Below are 18,540 nucleotides of genomic sequence, written 5' to 3'. Positions count from 1 at the left end.
GCATCCCTATCAAATGGGCAGCAAATAGTTATAGTTCCTTATTGGTTTACAGTCAGAAGTTTGGTCAATTCAACATAGTTGACCAACAGCTACTCCATCAGTTCCTCTAAAGTTTCCTTGGGAAGCTAATCCAGATTCACAAAGAACCATCAAGAAACAAATTGAGATGATTGCTTTTACCAGCATATAGACTATCTGACCTATTTTAATTTTGTTGACTTCATTGTAATACCATGATCTGGTAGCTTATGACTGAAATATTTCACAGATTATGTTTTACTCCTTCTTAATTCAGGCCAAATACAATCCATCAGAGATACATTTTTTTTGATCCATTCTGTCTTTTCTGAAACTCACATGACTGTGAAAACAAGTAGACAGTTTATGTGTCAGGGAAGATTGTCTGGGAAATAAATGAATCATTTAGAAACACGCCAAGAGCTTTGTAAAATTCTCATCAAAAACTCAAGAAGTCAAGAAATCATCCCCTATCCCTAAAAAATTGTCTCAAAGGTTAATATCCCCACACTGCCCCGGCCTGGCCTGATTGACGGCAGTTGACAGATACCTGGTGTAACTCTGACCTCCTTATCACAGGAGTTCCGTGCACAAGATGATTGAGTCACACAGAGCAAGCATGTTTTGAAAAGAACCAGTCTTCATTTTGTAGTTAAAGTGGATGTGGATGTCCAGCACTAATTTCAAACTGGACAGAGTAGATCAGTGTGCAAAGCAGCACTGATCCCTAGCCAGAGAGCTCTCACAGCAAGGTTTTTTCTAAATTTGTATTTTTACTCACTGGTTTTGGCTAACTGCTCAATCCATCTTGCCACTGTTCCAGTGTGTTCCTAGTACCTGCTGCATGACTGGCTTGTGCAGCACTGAGTTGCCATGAAGAGGATACCCAGGAGGCAACTTCATTATACAAATTATCAAATGAAATACAAGTGGGTTTTTAACACCCTTCTTGGTCAAGGTCAAATGTTCAGGTCAGGAAGACTGTGAAGCCTTGAAAAAAAATTCCCTGTGATATTGTGTCTCATTAAGTCTTACCACACATATCTAGCTACTCTTTTGCAAAAAAGTTAAACAGCAATATGATATATTTGAATACATTTGTTTCATTTATTGTTTAAAAACAATAAATATGTCCCTATCTATTCCCTGTATGCAGAATCAGGAATTATTGGCATAGTTAGCAAAGCCTTTGGTTTCATTTTACAAAGATGATGTAACAGGCTGTTATACACCAATCTGGAACTTTCTCACAAAATTGGCCCTTTTCATGTTTTTTTCTCATACCACATAGTCTTCTAAGTTGTTAAATGATAACTAACAAAACTATGCTGTTGAATTATTAACCAAGCCATAGCTTTCCTTATTTCATGGTTAATTTACTTCATACTTTCAAGGGAACTTGTGCCTGATTTCCAAATATTGCAGAATGGTTGCAAGTCTAACCTAACAGAAACAAGCTTTTCATCAACAAAGCTTTGTGACTTATTTTTTGTTACTGTTTTAAACTAGATTTGATAAAAGAGGAAAAATTGCCTACATGATTTGCTTTCTGCATGAATGATTTTAAAAAATATACAAATGATGGATCAAAAGTTACAGAACTAATCAACCATGTTTCCTAAAACAGATGAAGTTTCACAATGGTTCAGTGGCAAGACAATGTTTCAAAAATCAAATGAAGATGAGAGCCATTTACTTAAAAAATTTCCACTGCCAACATCAAAGTTAACTCATTGCAATACAATACAGGAGGAAAAAAAAAAAAAACAACAAAAAAAGAACGATCATGATTCTAGTGCAGGCACATTTGAACCTGCCAGCATAAAAAGTATTGATTTCAACTGAACTAAATTTTATTCTTTCCTTGGTTATTTCTCCACTTTGAGATTATCCAGGGAATATATGTTGATACCTACCAGATTTCTAAAATACTTTATCTTGAATTAGAAGCAGAATCAAACTTTTCAAAAACTGGACTGGATCCAAGAATTTATGTCAAAAATAAATGAAATGTTTTAGATTTCAGCATTCAAGTAATTGATTTTGAGTGAATTAAAGCTAACTAGCTTCACAGGTCGGCCTAATTTGTGAAGTTTAGAAACAGAACCAAGGGCTTCCTTTAGGCAACGTGGGACTCATGCTACTAAAGGCATTCCTCAATACATAGCATATAAGCAGTGTTCTTTTGCCGCTTGCGGCCGGACTGAGAACTGGAACACATTTCTCTAAGATGAGGGAAAGGATACGAAAGGTTATTTAAAGACTGGGTCCTAAGGAAAGATTACTTAGAAGATTGAACTATTGATCTTATTCTCCTCCTTGCCTCCCACTAACCTGATCTTTCCAACAATTTTGTTCTCATTAGGAAATTTCAGCATCATTCATCAGAGAAGAGACAAGAGGCAAATACTACAAGTTCCGAGAAAATTTGCTGCTGTGCAGAGGACACAAGGCCTAAGTCATTCCTGCTAATGAGGGAATGACCAGAACTCTGAGCTCTTCAAGTCTGGCTGACTCAGTTGAGTAACCAGCACGTGCGTACACCTTTGAAACAGCTATTGCATGAGCTGTGACCTGCTCATCCTCCCTAGCAGCAGAAAGAGACATGAGGACACCCTCACATGCATGGGTGTGAAAGGAAGAAGGGGTAGGGAGAAAGCACACACTTACTTAAAGACTGTCAGTGTAGTGGTCTGCAGATCTCCCAGCTTGTGCCCAAACCATCCACCAACTCCCAGTGTAGTGAAATTCCCTTGCTGCAGAAGAAGGTCAGACCAAAATTCCAAGGGTCACTCAGGAAGACGTGTAAGAGTGAGCCTAGTCCTGTGTAAGAGTGAGCCAGCAGGAACTCTAGCCAAATGCAATAGCCCAAATGGCTCAATCAGCCATCCAGCTGGGTCTCAAACATCTTTGAATGAACTGGACCCATACTAACCCAGGGATTGCAAGACTCATGATGAATATTGAATGGGAATGAATGATCGCACCTTGATTGCTGTGTCCAGTTCTGGCCCCTCAGTTTGGGAAGGATGTTGAGACACTTGAGCACATCCAGAGGAGGCAATAAGGCTGGTGAAGGGCTTGGAACACAAGTTCTGTGAGGAATGGCTGAGGGAGCTGAGGGTGTTTAGCCTGAAGAAAAGGAGGCTCAGGGGAGACCTTATCACACTCTACAACTTCCTGAAGGGTTGTTGTAGTCATGTGGGGGTTGGTCTCTTCTTGTAGGCAATCACTGACACAATGAGAGGACAAAATCTTAAGTTGTGCCAGGGGAAGCTTAGGCTGACATCAGAAAAAAATTCTTCACTGAAATACTAATTGGACACTGGAATCATCTGCCCAGGGAGGTAGTGGAGTCACTGTCCCTAGATGTGTTAAAAACAAGACTGGATGTGGCATTCAATGCTATGGTTTATTTGATGAGGAAGTGTTAGGTCATAAGTTGGACTTGATGGTCTCAAAGGTCTTTTCTAACTAATTCATTCTGTGATTCTGTGAGTCGGTGATTCTGTTATTCTGTGATCATGGAGTCCTCTTTCCAGGCATGATAACGCCATTTCCCTGTGTGGGCAACCACCAGTACCTAGAGAAAGCCAGAAACTTCTGATAGCTCTTGATGATCTGCTGTGGGTGGGACCTCTAAGATACTCACTCCAGGAGTGACTACAATACTTTATTCTCTGCTGAGCTTTTAAGTCAAGAGCCCCTTTTTATTAATACATAAATCCAAAGACTATAGTAATAAATGCAAGCTTTTCATCCACTGCGTGGGGTCTGCTCATAACAAAAGACAAGAGTGAAGAAAAACAGAAAACAAGAAGGTCCAAACCTATCAGTACATTCATGTTCTTATATTTTTTTTCTGACAGATTTCACTCTGAATTTATTAATGCCATGATTTCTTGTGTGTCTCATTGGGAACACAGACCCAAGCCTCCATGCTTGCAGGCTCAGCCTAAGAGATACAAAGCATGCAGGCACCAGCTGAAGTCCTTTCCCCAGACCAGTATCAACCTTGAACTCCACTTGTATGTGTGGCTCTTACTCATAGGCAAAAGCCATACTCTGAAGAGTAGGTCATGAGGGTATATTGAAGATTATTGGAAGCTAATGTACAGGCAGTTGGGCCCATGGATTAGCCGATAGTCACGCTCTTTACTTCACAGTTGATTTAAGTCATGCCTTACAATTAATCCATGTTTCTTGTACCAGCTCATTGCAGAAATGCATTTTCAAGGAAAAATGGTGGCAAGTCCTATATATGTAACAGAGAAGTCTATTCACCCATGGGATTCTATTTTCAACAGCTGCTTCATACCCATGTATTTTAAACTACACACTGGTGCTACCTCAAAATCTCTGCGATTAAAGCCATGATCTAAAAGCTTATTCAAGTCATGTTGAAACATAACAGGCTGTGAGGCTGAACACAGTCTGACAACTAGTCTAATGCAGATATTAAAGTTATTTTTAGGAATCTAGCATATATGGCCTACATTTAAGGTCAGAGTGGGTAAATCTCAAAGTTACTTCAACTCCTCTCACTGTACTGCATCTAGCTGCTTTCACAACAATGACTTCTCAAAATACAGATTGTTAGTAGGGTGGTAAATTGTTTCACAACTAATCTTGGATGGCTCATGTGCTGATATCACAGGGATAGGCTTATTACTCACTTATAACTTTGCTCAGACCAGCAATCTATCCTTTGTAGTTCAAATATTTCAAGCTGTGATAATAGCTTTTTTAGCAAATGGGATTCCTAAATATCCACCTTTGAGAATGAGAACATCATTACAAATGGACATACTTCCAAAAATCACCAGCTCTTCAGCTGTTTTCTGTGAATTTCTTTTTCAGAGACACTTAAACACATCATCTATCATTAATCCCAAATGCTGTGGCTCAGTATCAACACTTTTGAAGAGATAAAAGCTGAAGGAAAATAAGGAATAAAACATTTGTCAGACTGAACTCCCATGCCAAGTGAATGTTACAGTTATCAGAAAACCACAAAATCACTTACGTTGGAAAAGACCTCTGAGATCATCACATCCAACCTAAATGCTCCAATTCTCAAGCTGTAAAAAATAAAAAAGAACATGTGGTTAATGTGAATACAGTTGGTTCAGAATATGTAAAAGCCAATGGCTGGCTGGCTGGACATGAGCAGAAAATCTTGGGTTTATAAAATACCTGACAACTGCGTGAACTTGCTTCCCTTTCTCTGCATCTGTATTATCATAGCATCTGAAGTGATGAAGCTACAAGCTGAAACATTACAAAAAATATTTCATACTTCTGTAGTTTTTTTCACTACAGAAAAAACTAAACTTCTTCACAGCAGAAGACCTTTGTTTGGTGCATGAGTACATCAACTTTCCTCAAAAACTGCTGGGATTTTTTCCCAGGTGAATAGTGGCTACTTCAGTTTCCAAAACTTGGGTATGATAATGTCAAAACTGTTCTATATTGGATTTCTAGATAACATCCACCTCAAAAGCTGGGCTTGTAAATTGAAACTATAAATGCCTCTGAAAATTTGGGTTGCTTTGTTGAGTCAGTCCTCAGAAAAAAATGGACATCTGTCTCCTCTGAAAAAAAAAAAAAGAAAACATTTCCATTTGCAAGATTTCTAGTTTCCAGGAGCCCTATAACAATTTCTAAGCAGGATAGTTGAAAAAGAAGACTAAAATTTCTTATTACTTTGAAAACCTCCAAGAGTTTTCAAAATCATTTCAGCTGGATGTTGAGCTGGCAAAGAACAGGAGTCCCTGTCACACAGAGACAGTACAAACAGTTACTCAGAATTGTGCATATCAATATCTGACAGCTGAGTACTTAAATGTGAAACCAAACCTGAAAGAAAAATCAGCTATAAGGAGTAATTCTCTAATGCAAAATCCATAGTGCTATGTTTCAGCCACTGCTTGCAGCCTTATTTATCTTAACTTTACCTTATTTTTTAAATGAAGTGTCGCAAATGGCACACAGTTCTCAAGATCATTATAAAGTGGAAGATTAAATCTCAATTACAAAAAATACGTCCAAACAGACAAAGGTGTCTTCAGGCCAATAAGCCAATTGCTTTTGTCTATAAAATGTAGTTATGAGTATAACAGTGTTTCCTAGGGATAGACCTTTGTCCTTGGTCGACTCTCATTTGTCACCACAGAGGGCACACACAGAGTACAACCAGCAGCCAAGCCTCGCCCAAAGTACAAGCAGCACCAGCAAATAGCACTTTCAGAAACGGAAATGAGAGCATAATATTTTTGTAATTTATCACTGTCACTAAATACCATAATTCATAGGTCCAGCCACATCAATGTAATTTCCTGATTTTACTTTAAGAAGATCTAACTTGACACCTAGCAGCATTGATTTCCACACCTTAATTATATGATCCCATGGTAAGCTTTTCTGCTTCTAAACAATTTTAGCAGATTTTTTTTTTATTACATCAGTATCTCCTGATATTTTGGTTCCTGAACAAATAATATTCTTCTGCTCAACTAACCTACATGGTATACTCTACATGGTGATTATTTTCACATCATATTTGAAAGTGTTATTCAGGTCAACAACTGACAATGACAGGAGATAATAAAAAGTCTGCTCAACATTTCAAACACTTCTTTACCAACACATCAGTATTTTAAAATTAATATGTTCATGCTGTTGCATGTTAGGATGAAGGACTTTTAATGATCATCTACACTAACACCAACTCAGATTTCTTTGTTCAGGCCCTATCTTTTGGTACTGGGATAAACACTGTGAGCAGCTAAATCGTGCATATGTTACTTTACACTGGGCATCCAATCCTTAAAAAAAATAAGAAAGAAAGAAAGAAAAAATTATGACTGCCTAAACTCCATGAATTATACATACCTTTAAGTCTGAGACTTCAAAGTTTTCAAATATTTAGGTAAACATTATGATTTTGATCATGTTGTCAAATTATTTTGCCAATGCCATCTCCAAATTAGGGCCTATGCCAAGGTCGGGTCAATTGAGAGATAACTATTCTTGACAGCAATAACTTTTCCACTCAAACCAATAACTGCAGTAAAGTTTAGTGCTTCAGTAAAGCACTCGCACAAGGAGACACTGATCTCAATAGAGACTTCCAGTCACTGGTGTTCATCATCAGGTGAGGCAGGTGGTTGCCCAAGAGCTCCTGGGCCATCATACTTTATTCTCTGTGATTTGACTAAAAGCAACAAGAGAGCAATTCTAAACTATGTACTCACACAGTCAAGAAAAAAAGAAAATCTCAGTTGGGAGGTAGCGAAGGCAGCCTTGCCTTCCAGCCACGTACTGAACCTCTCCTCCTCATTCTCTCCTTGGCTGAAGGAGAGCAGTAAGCAGCACCACTCTCAGCTGAAAGAAGGCAAAGTTTTCCTTTGCTGGCTAGTAAAAGGTCAGGAGACAAAGCAGTCATGCAGCCTGGCTTTGATGATATCAGGACAGCAGCAGGTTCAGGGCTGACAGTTAGCCCCTGCCCACAGCTGCAATCCACCATTCTGTCAGTACTGCACATTAAAATGGATGCCACTTTTAGGCTGGGATTTCAAACCACAAGGCAGCAGTTCAGCTTCAGGTCAAAATAGTAATGACAGCTAAGGTTAGCAAGCTGAGGCCCAAGCTAAAATTATGCGTTAAGTTCAAAATGCATCTTGGACTTCACCCCTTCCTCCCCAGGGGTAAAAAACCCAGTGATCACTACATGAAATTTTCCACTGTTTTGTTTGTTTTCCACTTAATACTGTTTTGTGTTAAGGGCACAAAACCCACCTTACTGGGCCAGAGCCATGGAGAACCTTGCCAAGTAGCAGAAGGACACATGATACTCAACACGACCTAGAGTTCATCACTCTGGTGCTCCCCTAGGACCTACAAGAACTGGATTATGAATGTTAAAAATTATCCCTGCTTATCCCCTATCTGTTTATGGACCAGTCATCTCTCACAGTTTGTCCATCTTTTTTGGCATCTGTTCACTTTGTGTCTGCCTCCATGACATACAGAAGTCCACTATGCACTGTATTGAAGCATACTTATCTGTTTATCTATTTAAATTAATTTCCTAGCTCTTCTGTGGTAAGATTTAGTGAACAACAGTTCATCTCTTGCCTTTACCAATTTTATAAACCTAAGTCATAGCCTACCACAGACAACTCTGCTTCAAACTACAGTCACAATTTTTTTAAATTTCAGCTACTGCATTCCCTTTGTCATTTTGACTAGTTACAAGAGCAGCAATTAAATCCCCTGTGCCTGCCTTGAAATGTAGAAACCAGAACAGCACATTACCTCCAACTTCTGTTAGTATTCAGCTGTAACTGCCTCTAGAATTCAGCACCATTGGGAAGTAGGACTGTCATTCATGCCAGTACAGGACTGAATGAGTTCCTGATATGGTTCTGAAACATTTATTTGAATTAGTCTCAAAGTGTGCCTAGTCCTCACTTTTGACAATCATACACTGCAAACCCTATCCATTTAAAGCCCTATGCATTTAAAGCATCTTATCCTAACAAGGCATAATTTATACATTTTTATTCTTTAGAAGCTTCACATAATACATGATTCCCTTTTCAAACTGAAATCAACCTCCCTGTTTTTCAAGGAAACTCCATCTCCAATGGTTGTCTTTTATAGAGCAGATTGAACAAAATTAAAACAATTAAGAATCCTATAATCAGTGTCTCTCTGATAACTGAAGTATAAATACATAGATACAAAATATTTGTAAGAAAAAGCCTTGCATGATTCAGATTGGAAAAAAGAGAATCCTTTAAAGTAATGCTTCACCATTTGGTGAACTATCAGAATTTCTTTATTGTTGCTCCTAAGCCAGAAAGACAAAAAGACAAACTTGAGTCCCATAGTATTAGTTATGTGTAAAAGAGACTCCAAAACAAACCCAAAAATTATGGAAACAATTTCACCCCCTGTCCTAGGTTGACTATATGATGCTTTTATCCCCAATCACCTTGTTCTGTTTATGCTGAATAATAAATTTTGCACTGCAGAGAGTGAAGCAGGGAGAGAAGAAGTGAGCAGTTTGTTTTCAGACACTGCACTCACCCCTCCACATTCCTGCTCCTGGACTGTTGTCTGTGGATGGACAGACAGCGGGACAGAGCTCTCCTTTGCTTTTAGTTTAGCTAGCTGAGGCAAAGAAGTTCCCTGGACTGTGGGCTTTTACTTTTTCCCTTTTCTTTGGACCTGTTCAAACCTGCTCTGGACTGAACACCCAGGGGAGCACCATCAGCTCACACCTGTGGCCCACCGGGCTGGGCCTGGGCCGCGACATTTCCAGCACCGGAGAGACAGATAAGAGACTGAGTGAGCTGAGCTGCAACCCGGGGAGGGACTTTCTGAGTTTGTTTTCTCTTTTGGAGCAGCAAGGGGTTTTATTTTTTAATATTGTTTAGGTTTTATTGTTTAATAAACAGGTTTTTTCCACTTTTCCCCAAGGAGGTATTTTCTCCCGGACCGGTTGGGGGGAGGGGCCGATTGAATCTGCTTTTCTAGAGGAGCCCCTTTGGGAGTTCTCTCCAAAATTTGCCCTGAACCAGGACACCCCCCAATGCCCGTGTACCAAAAAATAAAATTAAGATAATAAGATAATTTTAATTTCTCCAAAGGGTTATGCTCTCAGTCTTTGGCACAAGAGTCATTTCTGCTGAGCCAGAAATGCACATAACTATTTTAACAGGTATTACCAGTGTGATTTCTTCAAAAAAACCCCAATCTTTGTTATGGGCATTGTTCTTATGTCCATTTTAAACTTGAATAAAATCTGTGATTACAAAATATATCAGAGCAATTGCTACCCTGATCTCTTGCAAAGAGGGAAAGTGAATCAGAGTTAAATGATACTGGATGGCACCTGGCAGCAGCAGGCTGCAGTGGAGCTGAAGACAGAATATGCAGCATGAAGACTAGGAAGGAAAAAGAAGGGCAGAGGTTCACAGCCTTCTTTGCAGTTTGCCTTTTATCTGGACACCTATCTGTGATAAGAGAATATTAATTTATTTGCATGAAAGCATTCATCTGAGGCAGTGGAACGAGTTGTGCAGACAAGCTGTGGATGCCCCATCCTTGGAATTGTTTAAGCCTGGGTTAGATGGAACTCTGAAGAACCTGGTCTAGTGAATGGAGTCCCTGCCCTTGAGAAGTGGGCTGGAACTAAGTGATATTCAAGGTCCCTTCCAACCCAAATTACCCTATGATTTTATGTAGAATTCTCCTTTTTATTTCCTATATGAGTCTAGTACCAAAAAAAAAAAAAAACAACCAAAAAAACCCCCAATTTTCACACCGTAGTGATGTTTAGTTACATAATTTTTTTAAAAGAGTTTATATGCCAATGAATTACAAATCTTACATATTTGTCAGAGCTGAACTCCAGAGCCATGCATGTTGGGCTGCCTTCTAACTACTCAAAGATTTACTCTTTTGTCAGCTCATTAAACAGTGTGCTATTTCCTTCTGCAGAAAATAAATTTGGATGTTCTTTACTTTGCAAGATATCTTCCTTGTTCCTCTGAGTATCAGTAAGAACACAACCAGGTTGGAGAAGCCTTTATCCTACTCTGAAGAAAAACTCATGAATATTCAATCACTTCTGAAATGACTTCAAGGTGAGAAGTAGCATTTACTTTAGAAAGTAAATAGTTATCATTAGTTTTCAGACCTGTCCTAGTAAACAGATTAACCATATCATGACTGGACGTAAAGTAGAAGAGCTTTGGACCTTCTTTCATCTCTGCCACATTTCTCCCTTTCCAGTGTGAGGTGTACCTGACCTGAAAATAGATTTTATTCAGAGGCTGGAGACTAAAAGTCTTTGTGTGGCACAGGCGAAGAAGCAAAAGAGAATGTCAAACAGAAAAGCTTCATTTGGTCACTCACTTGAAAAAAAGCACAGCTGCTTGAATTCTTATTAGTCAGAGATAGCCTGTGGGTATGTTGCTTCTTTTTAAATCTTTTATTTTTCTTTCTCAGCTTTCAACAAACTTTTCCCTTTCAGATATTCTGCTTGAATAAAGAAAAAAAAAAAAAAGAAAAAGCCCTCAGACTGATGCAGATCCCTCAAGACACAAATATATTTGACAGTTTTGATAGAGAGGCACAGCCTTGAAAATGGCCCAGAATGAATGAATCAATCTATGGTCGTCAACACAAAAACCTCAAGCATCCACAGCTGAGCAGAATTCTATAAGCCAGCATTAGAAAAAGTGATGTTAACCTTCTTGTAATGAAATAAACCAAACCTTCCCTAAAATCCTATCCAAAAGAGGGATAAATTTAAGCAATCAAGAATGGAATCAGACCACATTGTTTCTTTAGTTAAGCCACTAGTTTGTTCAGCACCATTTTTTGTCTTATATAATGAAATTATTGAATCCTCAGAATTTGAAGACGTTGCTTTATTCTAAAATATCACCTAAGTCAGAAAGCTTTATTTCCTTAATGGATGAAAGTTTAATTTCTTGTGCATCTCCAGGTAACTGCTCATTCAATTTTCAGAGAGCCTACATTTGTACTTTTGCCAGTAGATTTCAGCCATACCCTATCAACAGACTAGCAAATGCAGAAGTTCAAAATTTCACAAACACACACATTTGCAAAGCACCATAGTTACAGCATTTTTGGTTTGATATAAACTCTAGCAGAAGGTTAATGTAGGATGGACTGCCAAAAAGTGAAGCTTAAAGACAGATTTGTAGTAGGAGGAGCTGTTGATCACATATGCCTGTTGTTAACAGATTTTATTCTTTTAAGTGGTGGAAGAGGGTAAGAAAAGAATGAATGCGTTGAAAACTATGGTGAGGAAACTTAGAAACAGGATATTCTCTCTCTAGATCTTTCTTATTTCCATGACATTACAAATAAGAATGCGAAAAACAGCTTCCTTTCTTCACAAATAGAGGCATGTGGAAAAAACAAACAAATGTAATTTACTCACTATATAATGTCATAATATGCATCATCTTCTTTCAGCTGGAAGAGGAAAGCAAGTGCACAGAAGATCCTAGCTTGGAAGAGACCTGCAGGGATTCCAAGTCCTGGCTACACACAGAGTAATTTAAAAGTTAAACCTTACATTTAAAAGTATTGTCCAAGCACTTCCTGAACATTGACAGGCTTAGAGCCTTGATCACTTTCCTAGGGAGTTTGTTCCAGTGCTTAAGACCTCCCTCAGTGGTCTATTATCCCATCTGAATCTCCTCAATGCGGGTCTAACCCGTTCCTTGGCATTGCATCACCAGACACCAGAGAGGAGATAGAGGCATTTCCGCCTCTGTTCCTATCTCAGGGTAAGGCTGGCCCTTTTAGCCATGGGGGCACACTCTTGACTCATAGTGATCTTACCATCCTACCCCAGATTCCTTCCTGAGGGCAACATTCCAGCCTCTTGTCCTCCAGTCTGTACACACATCCTGGATGATCCCACCCCAGATGCAGAACCTGCAGAACTTGGCATTTATGCAGAACCTAGCATTTATGCTTGCTACATTTCATATGGTTGGGATGGCCCAGTGCTCCAGTCTACCAAGATCTCTCTGTAAGGCCTCTCTAACCAATCACCAGCCCAGTTTAGTATCACTGGGAAATTTACTTAGTGTGCATTGACTCCTATGTCCAGATCACTGATAAAAGCATTGAAGAAAACTGGTCCTGAAATTGAGCTGTGGGGAACACCACTAGTGACTGCCTAGATGTTGCCCCTTCACTACTTTGCTTTGGGCCCAGTCTTTCAGCCAATTGTTCATCCATCCTATAGCACACGTCTAGCTTTATGCTTGCCCAAAAGGATACCAAGACAGTATCAAAAGTTTTCTTAAAATAAAAATAACAACAACCAACCAAAACAACAACATATTCACTACCTTCCTCTTGACCACTAGGTAGATAACATTCTCATAAGAGGATGTTGGGTTAGTAACGTGACTTCATTAAGTCATGTCATCTTTGACTGATGACTGCATTGTCTTCCAAGCATTTTCAACTAACTCCCAGAAGTTTTACCAGACACCAAATCAGACTGACAGTCCTACAAGTACCAGGGTCTTCTTTCTTGCCTTTCTCAATAATTGGACTGATCGGGCAACTTCCAGTTTACCAGGCCCTATCCAGATTCTCAAGACTGTTTATAAATGAGAGAGGTCTCACAATAATATGAATAACTCTTTTAGTATGCTCTGCTTTATCTCCATTCCTGTTTGTGAGCTAACCGACCTCAAGTAACAGATCAATGTTTCATTGAGTCCTCCTTTTGCTGTTAACATGATTAAAGCCTTTTTGTGATCCCACATCTTACTCCCATTTTCAAATCCAATGGAATTTTAAGCCATATGAATTTTCTCACTGCAGTGGTGGTATCTCTGTCATCCTCTTGCGAAACCTGATCTTACTTACAAAGTCCATATACTTTGATGAGCTAGAATTACCTGTCCCTGTGGTCAGGACCAGCTATTTGACCAGCATTTGTGGACCCCAATTCCTACAAAAGATTCTGATGAGACTTTACTAACTGGATCCTTAAGCAGCTTACAGTGCGCTCTCCCAAAAGCCATGGGTGTCTACTCTGCTAACGGAGCTCTTTCATATCACAAAAGATTTTAAACTTTACCACTTTGTGGTAACTGGGGCCAAGATAGACACCAAACATCATTTCATACACAGACCAACAACAGATCCTGGAGGGCATTTTTCTTAGCCAGGTCCCTTGGTACCTGTATCAAAAAGTAATCTTCAAAGTGTTTCAGGATTTTCCTTAACGCTTTCAGTGTCTGCTGTATGATAGTCCTACCTAATATCTGTGACATCAAAATTGCCCATAAGTACAGGGGTGACCGATGTAGTGATTTTCCTTAATTCCTTCTAGAACAATACATTGTGGCTACCTTGCAGGCAGAGTGATCTTTGGTAAACTCTGACAACATTTGTTTCATTAGTTTTTGTACTGGTCCTGACCCCAAAGTTTTCAACCACATCATCTTTAACTGCGAGTGCTGTAGAGTCCAGCCCATCCCTTATATACAGCACACCCCTTCCTATTTGCCTGCCCCACCCACCTCTCCCTGAGGTGCCTGTGAACACCACAGCACTCCATCACTGGACTCTTCCCACTGAGTCTCACTTATGGCAGTGATGTCTTGGCTCTGTTACAGAGACAAAGCTATCATCTCCTTTTGTTTATCCCATGTACTGCATGCCTTCACATACAAACATTTCAGATGCGCTCCAGTGTGCTCAGTTACATCATGGTGCAGCGTGAAAGCCCACACTAACACACCATCATTCAGGATCCAGGCATTGATAGGCTACCTGTTTCTTTCACTGTCATTCCCTACAATTGGGAGGACAGAGGAAAATGTTACCTGCATTTCCAATCCCTTTTGCAATCTCTCCAAGGCCTTGAAGTCTCTTTTTATCACCCTTGGACTTCTAATTACAACTTTATTGGTATGAAAAGGATGTATCAGGCTAGGAAGTCTTCTGTTAATATCTTTAACACAAGCCCCAGGAGAAGTGGCAAGCTTCCCTCGAAGGCAGATTTGGTCAGTAGATCAGACCTGCTGTTTCTCTCATAAGTATAAATTTACATTTGTTTCTTCATGGAGGCAATCATGATGGGGATGTTAAGAAAACCTCTGCTCAGTCATCCAGGAGCCACTTGCACCATCTGAGATAGAACTAAAGCCCCTTCACAGCTACACACCCCACACTCACAGACAGACCAGGCTTCCTCACCAGTTTGACTGTAGGTTTTTCATAGCAGAATCTCAGACTCACAGATCCTTCAAATAATTTAATCTTCATACAATAACTAAACAACAACATAACAATTCAAATGTTTCAGGTGCCTCTGAGGAGGGACCCAAATCAAATGAAACCCTGTTCTTTATACCCTTGCAGTCTAAGTGTGCAATAGTCTGGGATTGTCAGCTCCTGCCATGTCTCTGAGTGTCCGGTCACCTGACTGGTGCTGCTCTGCTACTCCCACCACTGTTTGCGCTGAATGTATTTCTCAACAGGGGAAATAAGCTGACTTGACTTTGATGACTTCTCAAGAATGTGTGGGTCATCTTCAACCTCATCATGTCCCAGTCCATCCAACTGCAGAGCTTGATATCTGTTGTATAAGGACACACGGAGGTGCAAGGAGACAAGGAGGGAGTTCTCTCCCTGGCCCCGGTAGAGACTGATTTCCTTTTGGGGAGAGAGTGCAGGATACCCCTTACCAGGTGTTGTACCTAGTTAATATTTTTGTTCCAGAGAGGACAGCAGTGTTTCATCAGTCAGCCCCCTTCTCAAAATCACAGATGCTCCTCAACTCCTCACTGCATCCCAAAGCTCAGTCAACAGGAGGAACAGCTCTTCTACCTCTGTGCACCTCTCACAGACATTGTTGCCATTGATCTCAGACAGCAGCAAATACCCTGTGCACATCATGCATCTGGAGTTCTAGAGAGCTGCATGCTCCCCTGGGAACTCTGTCTGGATATCTTCCCTCCAGCAGCTGTCTGTTCTTGCTGCAGCCTGGGCCCTCCCCACACACAGCCTGAGGGCTTCAGTCACCCAGGAACCCCATCAGGCATTCACAGGTTCATTCCAACCCTGGTGCTCCTCTCAGTGCAGGACAAGCTGCTACCACTGCTGGTACAGCTCCTATTACTGTCCTCCTGGCACAGAGCAAGGGCTGCCATCAGCTTCCTCAGGTTCTGACTGCATGAATTAAAACCTCCTGCAAGTGACTGAAATGGAACAGTGTAAGAACATTATTCCCTCATCAATAACTCAGAATTAATTCAACCGTGCTAATTTGCTGAGAGTCAATAAGTGCCCAATAAACAGGGGCAGAAGTGCAGAGTGCAGGGGCAGCCAGTGCTGCTCCTTGCACCAACCAGGGACCTCAAAGTGAGGAAAAGTTTCCTTCTAGGTTATATCTGCTGCCTCTGTCATGCTTTACAATGACCAGATAATCTTGAAAAGCAAGATGGACAAAGAGGAAGAAAATCAAAATCAAGGCCATTACATGGGCAGCTGATTTGCCCAAAGTCTAAGCCAAGATGAATATCAAATTCTAAAAGTAATGATATACATTAATTTTTTAAAGTGAGTGATGGAACACTTGTGCCTTGGAAGTTAGCTGCTGGATGTATTGAGGGTTTGCAAATGTCAGGAAAAAGATGGGGAGGAGGTGCTCCAAATGTCAGAGCCGAGATTCTTCTGCAGGATGTGGCAAGGACTATGGTGAAACAAACTGTCCCCCTGAAGCCCATGAAGTCCACAGGGGATGCAGAGATCCACTCACAGCCCATGGGAGGAGTGCTCACGCTGGAGCAGTTGGATGCCAGAGGAAGCTGTGGTCCAGTGGGAACCTGAATGGAGAGAGAGAGCCCTTGTTTCCAGAGATAGAGGGCTCTTGTTGCCAAACTAGAGCAGCCTATCCTTAGACTACTGCACACTGTGGGTGAGTGATTCACACCACAGCAGTTTTGGGATGACTGTTTGCCCATGGGAGGGACTCAAGTTGCAGCAGTTTTGGCAGGACTGCTGCTCATGAAACTAGAGCCATGCTGGAAAAGTTCACAGAAAACTGTCTCCCATGGGAGGGTCCCTATGGCATAGCAGAGGAAAGCTTCCTCTCCCTGAGTGAACAGAAAAAGGTCTCTGATGTCAAGTTGACCAAAACAAAGCCCCATGCACTGTCTCTCTGCAGGGTCAGCAGGAAAGAGGGAGGGGCTGGGGGAAGAAAAGGTGTTTTAAAGGCTTATTTTACTTATTGTTATCCTCCTCTGTCTCTGTTAATAATAAATTTATTTTATACTTTTCAATTTGAACCTGTTTTGCCCTTAGAGTGTTTTTTTCCTGGTCCTCATCTCAACTCATGAGCCCTTTGCTCAATTTTTTAGCCTCTCCTCTTTCCAGCTGTGAGAAAGAAAGGGTGAGCAAACAGCTTTCAGGGGTGCCTGGTGTTTGGCCAATATCAAACCACGACAGACATGTACCTTAAATAAGCAAAAAAAATCCATGTTTACTTCCAAGTGAAAAAACATCATAGAAGCCAGTGCTTGCATTATTCTGGACTTTGAAAAACCCAGTTATACATATTTTAAAAACAAAAAAACCCAAAATAGCAACAAATTTTTCTGGCCCTTACCTTCCAAAATCACACACAGAAGTAAAAAATGAGGAGCAACAAGCACTCTTAATATAGCAATGCAATCATCCATACTCAGCCAAGAATTACTGCCTCTAAATTAAAAATCTTCTCAGACAGAGGGGCTTTAAGGGGTGCCTAACACCCCTTGCCCCACATCTTGCAATACTTTCCCTGGAGCAGCCACTGACTGTGTGTCCCATTCCAGCCAGGCTGGACCTTGGGGTGACTGCACCTTGCTGGGTGCCATCAGAGAGGGGCAGAGGAAAGCCCTGCAGGGGTTCAGCTGCTAGGCAGAGATAAGTATGGGGACCAGAGCAGATGTGCTTTTGCAGCAGGGGTAAAACCACACTTCCTTTGGGAATGGTATGCATGTAAACATTTACCAACAGGATAAGGTCATGCAATCTCAAGCTTGAAGCCAAGGGAACAAGGTGCTCAAATCAAAGTATGTCCAAGGCAAACACTGAAGCCTGGAAAGAGGCAGGGTGATGGCCTCCCTGGGCAGTGAGCACATCCCAGAGCTCTGTGTTCAAGCTCACTGTCCCTTATTCATTCAGGGGCAAGGTAACAGCTCAGAGACCTATTTTTCAAGCAAAAATTTGCAAGAACACAGTTTTTCATAGAAAATTACTGCATTCAGAAATGTAAACACCCCAATCAGCCAGAAGGCCAGTAATTAATATTTGGAATAAATACTGGAAGTTATCAAGGCATCTAGTGCAAATACCATGAGTTGCATTTGCACATAGTTCTGGACAATTCAAGGTACTGAGAAGCGAGGCTATGAGGTTTCCTGATGAGCTTAAAAAAAATCCTGCCCAGCTCTTTCTCCCTGCCCGTGTGTTTTGTTCCACTGAGGAGCTGCTGCTTAGGTTCTGCTGCCAGTTTCAGCCCCCAGGAAGAATGAGAACAAGACTGGCAGGTGGGTCTGAAGCCGCAGGATCTTTAAAGCATTCATCTCCCCTCAAACCCCTAGGTGTAGGTCTGTCTGCTAACCCCAAGGACATGGAATCCTCCAGGATGCACAGCGTTGGCTGCCAGCTCCCGCTGCGCTGTGCTTCCTGGCGGTTGCCATAGCACTAAAAGGCAAACCTAGCAACAGGCACACAAGCCTCCAAAGCACACAAGTCCAAAACACATTTTTAAAATAAATTAAATTATCCAGCCTTGCCTGTTACCCCCCCCCCCAAAAAAAAAGTACAGCATGTTTCAAGAAGCTGTTAAGAATGTGCCATTTCTGTTCAGATGCACTAGAGAAGGGGTTTAATTACCGCTAAAATTAAACAATGAGTGCTGCGCTGTGACAAAATTAAAGTAGCTTGCAGGAA

At 40.8% G+C, this 18,540-nt stretch overlaps 1 long non-coding RNA gene across 1 annotated transcript in view; it reads right to left on the bottom strand.

The window, feature by feature from the left end:
- Positions 1 to 18,540, bottom strand: part of LOC118687960 (uncharacterized) — a 115,693-nt gene that overhangs the window by 62,809 nt on the left and 34,344 nt on the right. The window contains exon 4 of the long non-coding RNA XR_004980421.2: positions 5,045 to 5,099. This is a non-coding gene — a long non-coding RNA (uncharacterized LOC118687960). The remainder of the gene's footprint in view (positions 1 to 5,044; positions 5,100 to 18,540) is intronic.

The sequence above is a fragment of the Molothrus ater genome, chromosome 2 (genome assembly GCF_012460135.2).
Source record: "Molothrus ater isolate BHLD 08-10-18 breed brown headed cowbird chromosome 2, BPBGC_Mater_1.1, whole genome shotgun sequence".
Taxonomy (NCBI): domain Eukaryota; kingdom Metazoa; phylum Chordata; class Aves; order Passeriformes; family Icteridae; genus Molothrus; species Molothrus ater.
Note: the sequence above shows the minus strand (reverse complement) of the source record. Positions and strands in the feature narration are given on the sequence as shown.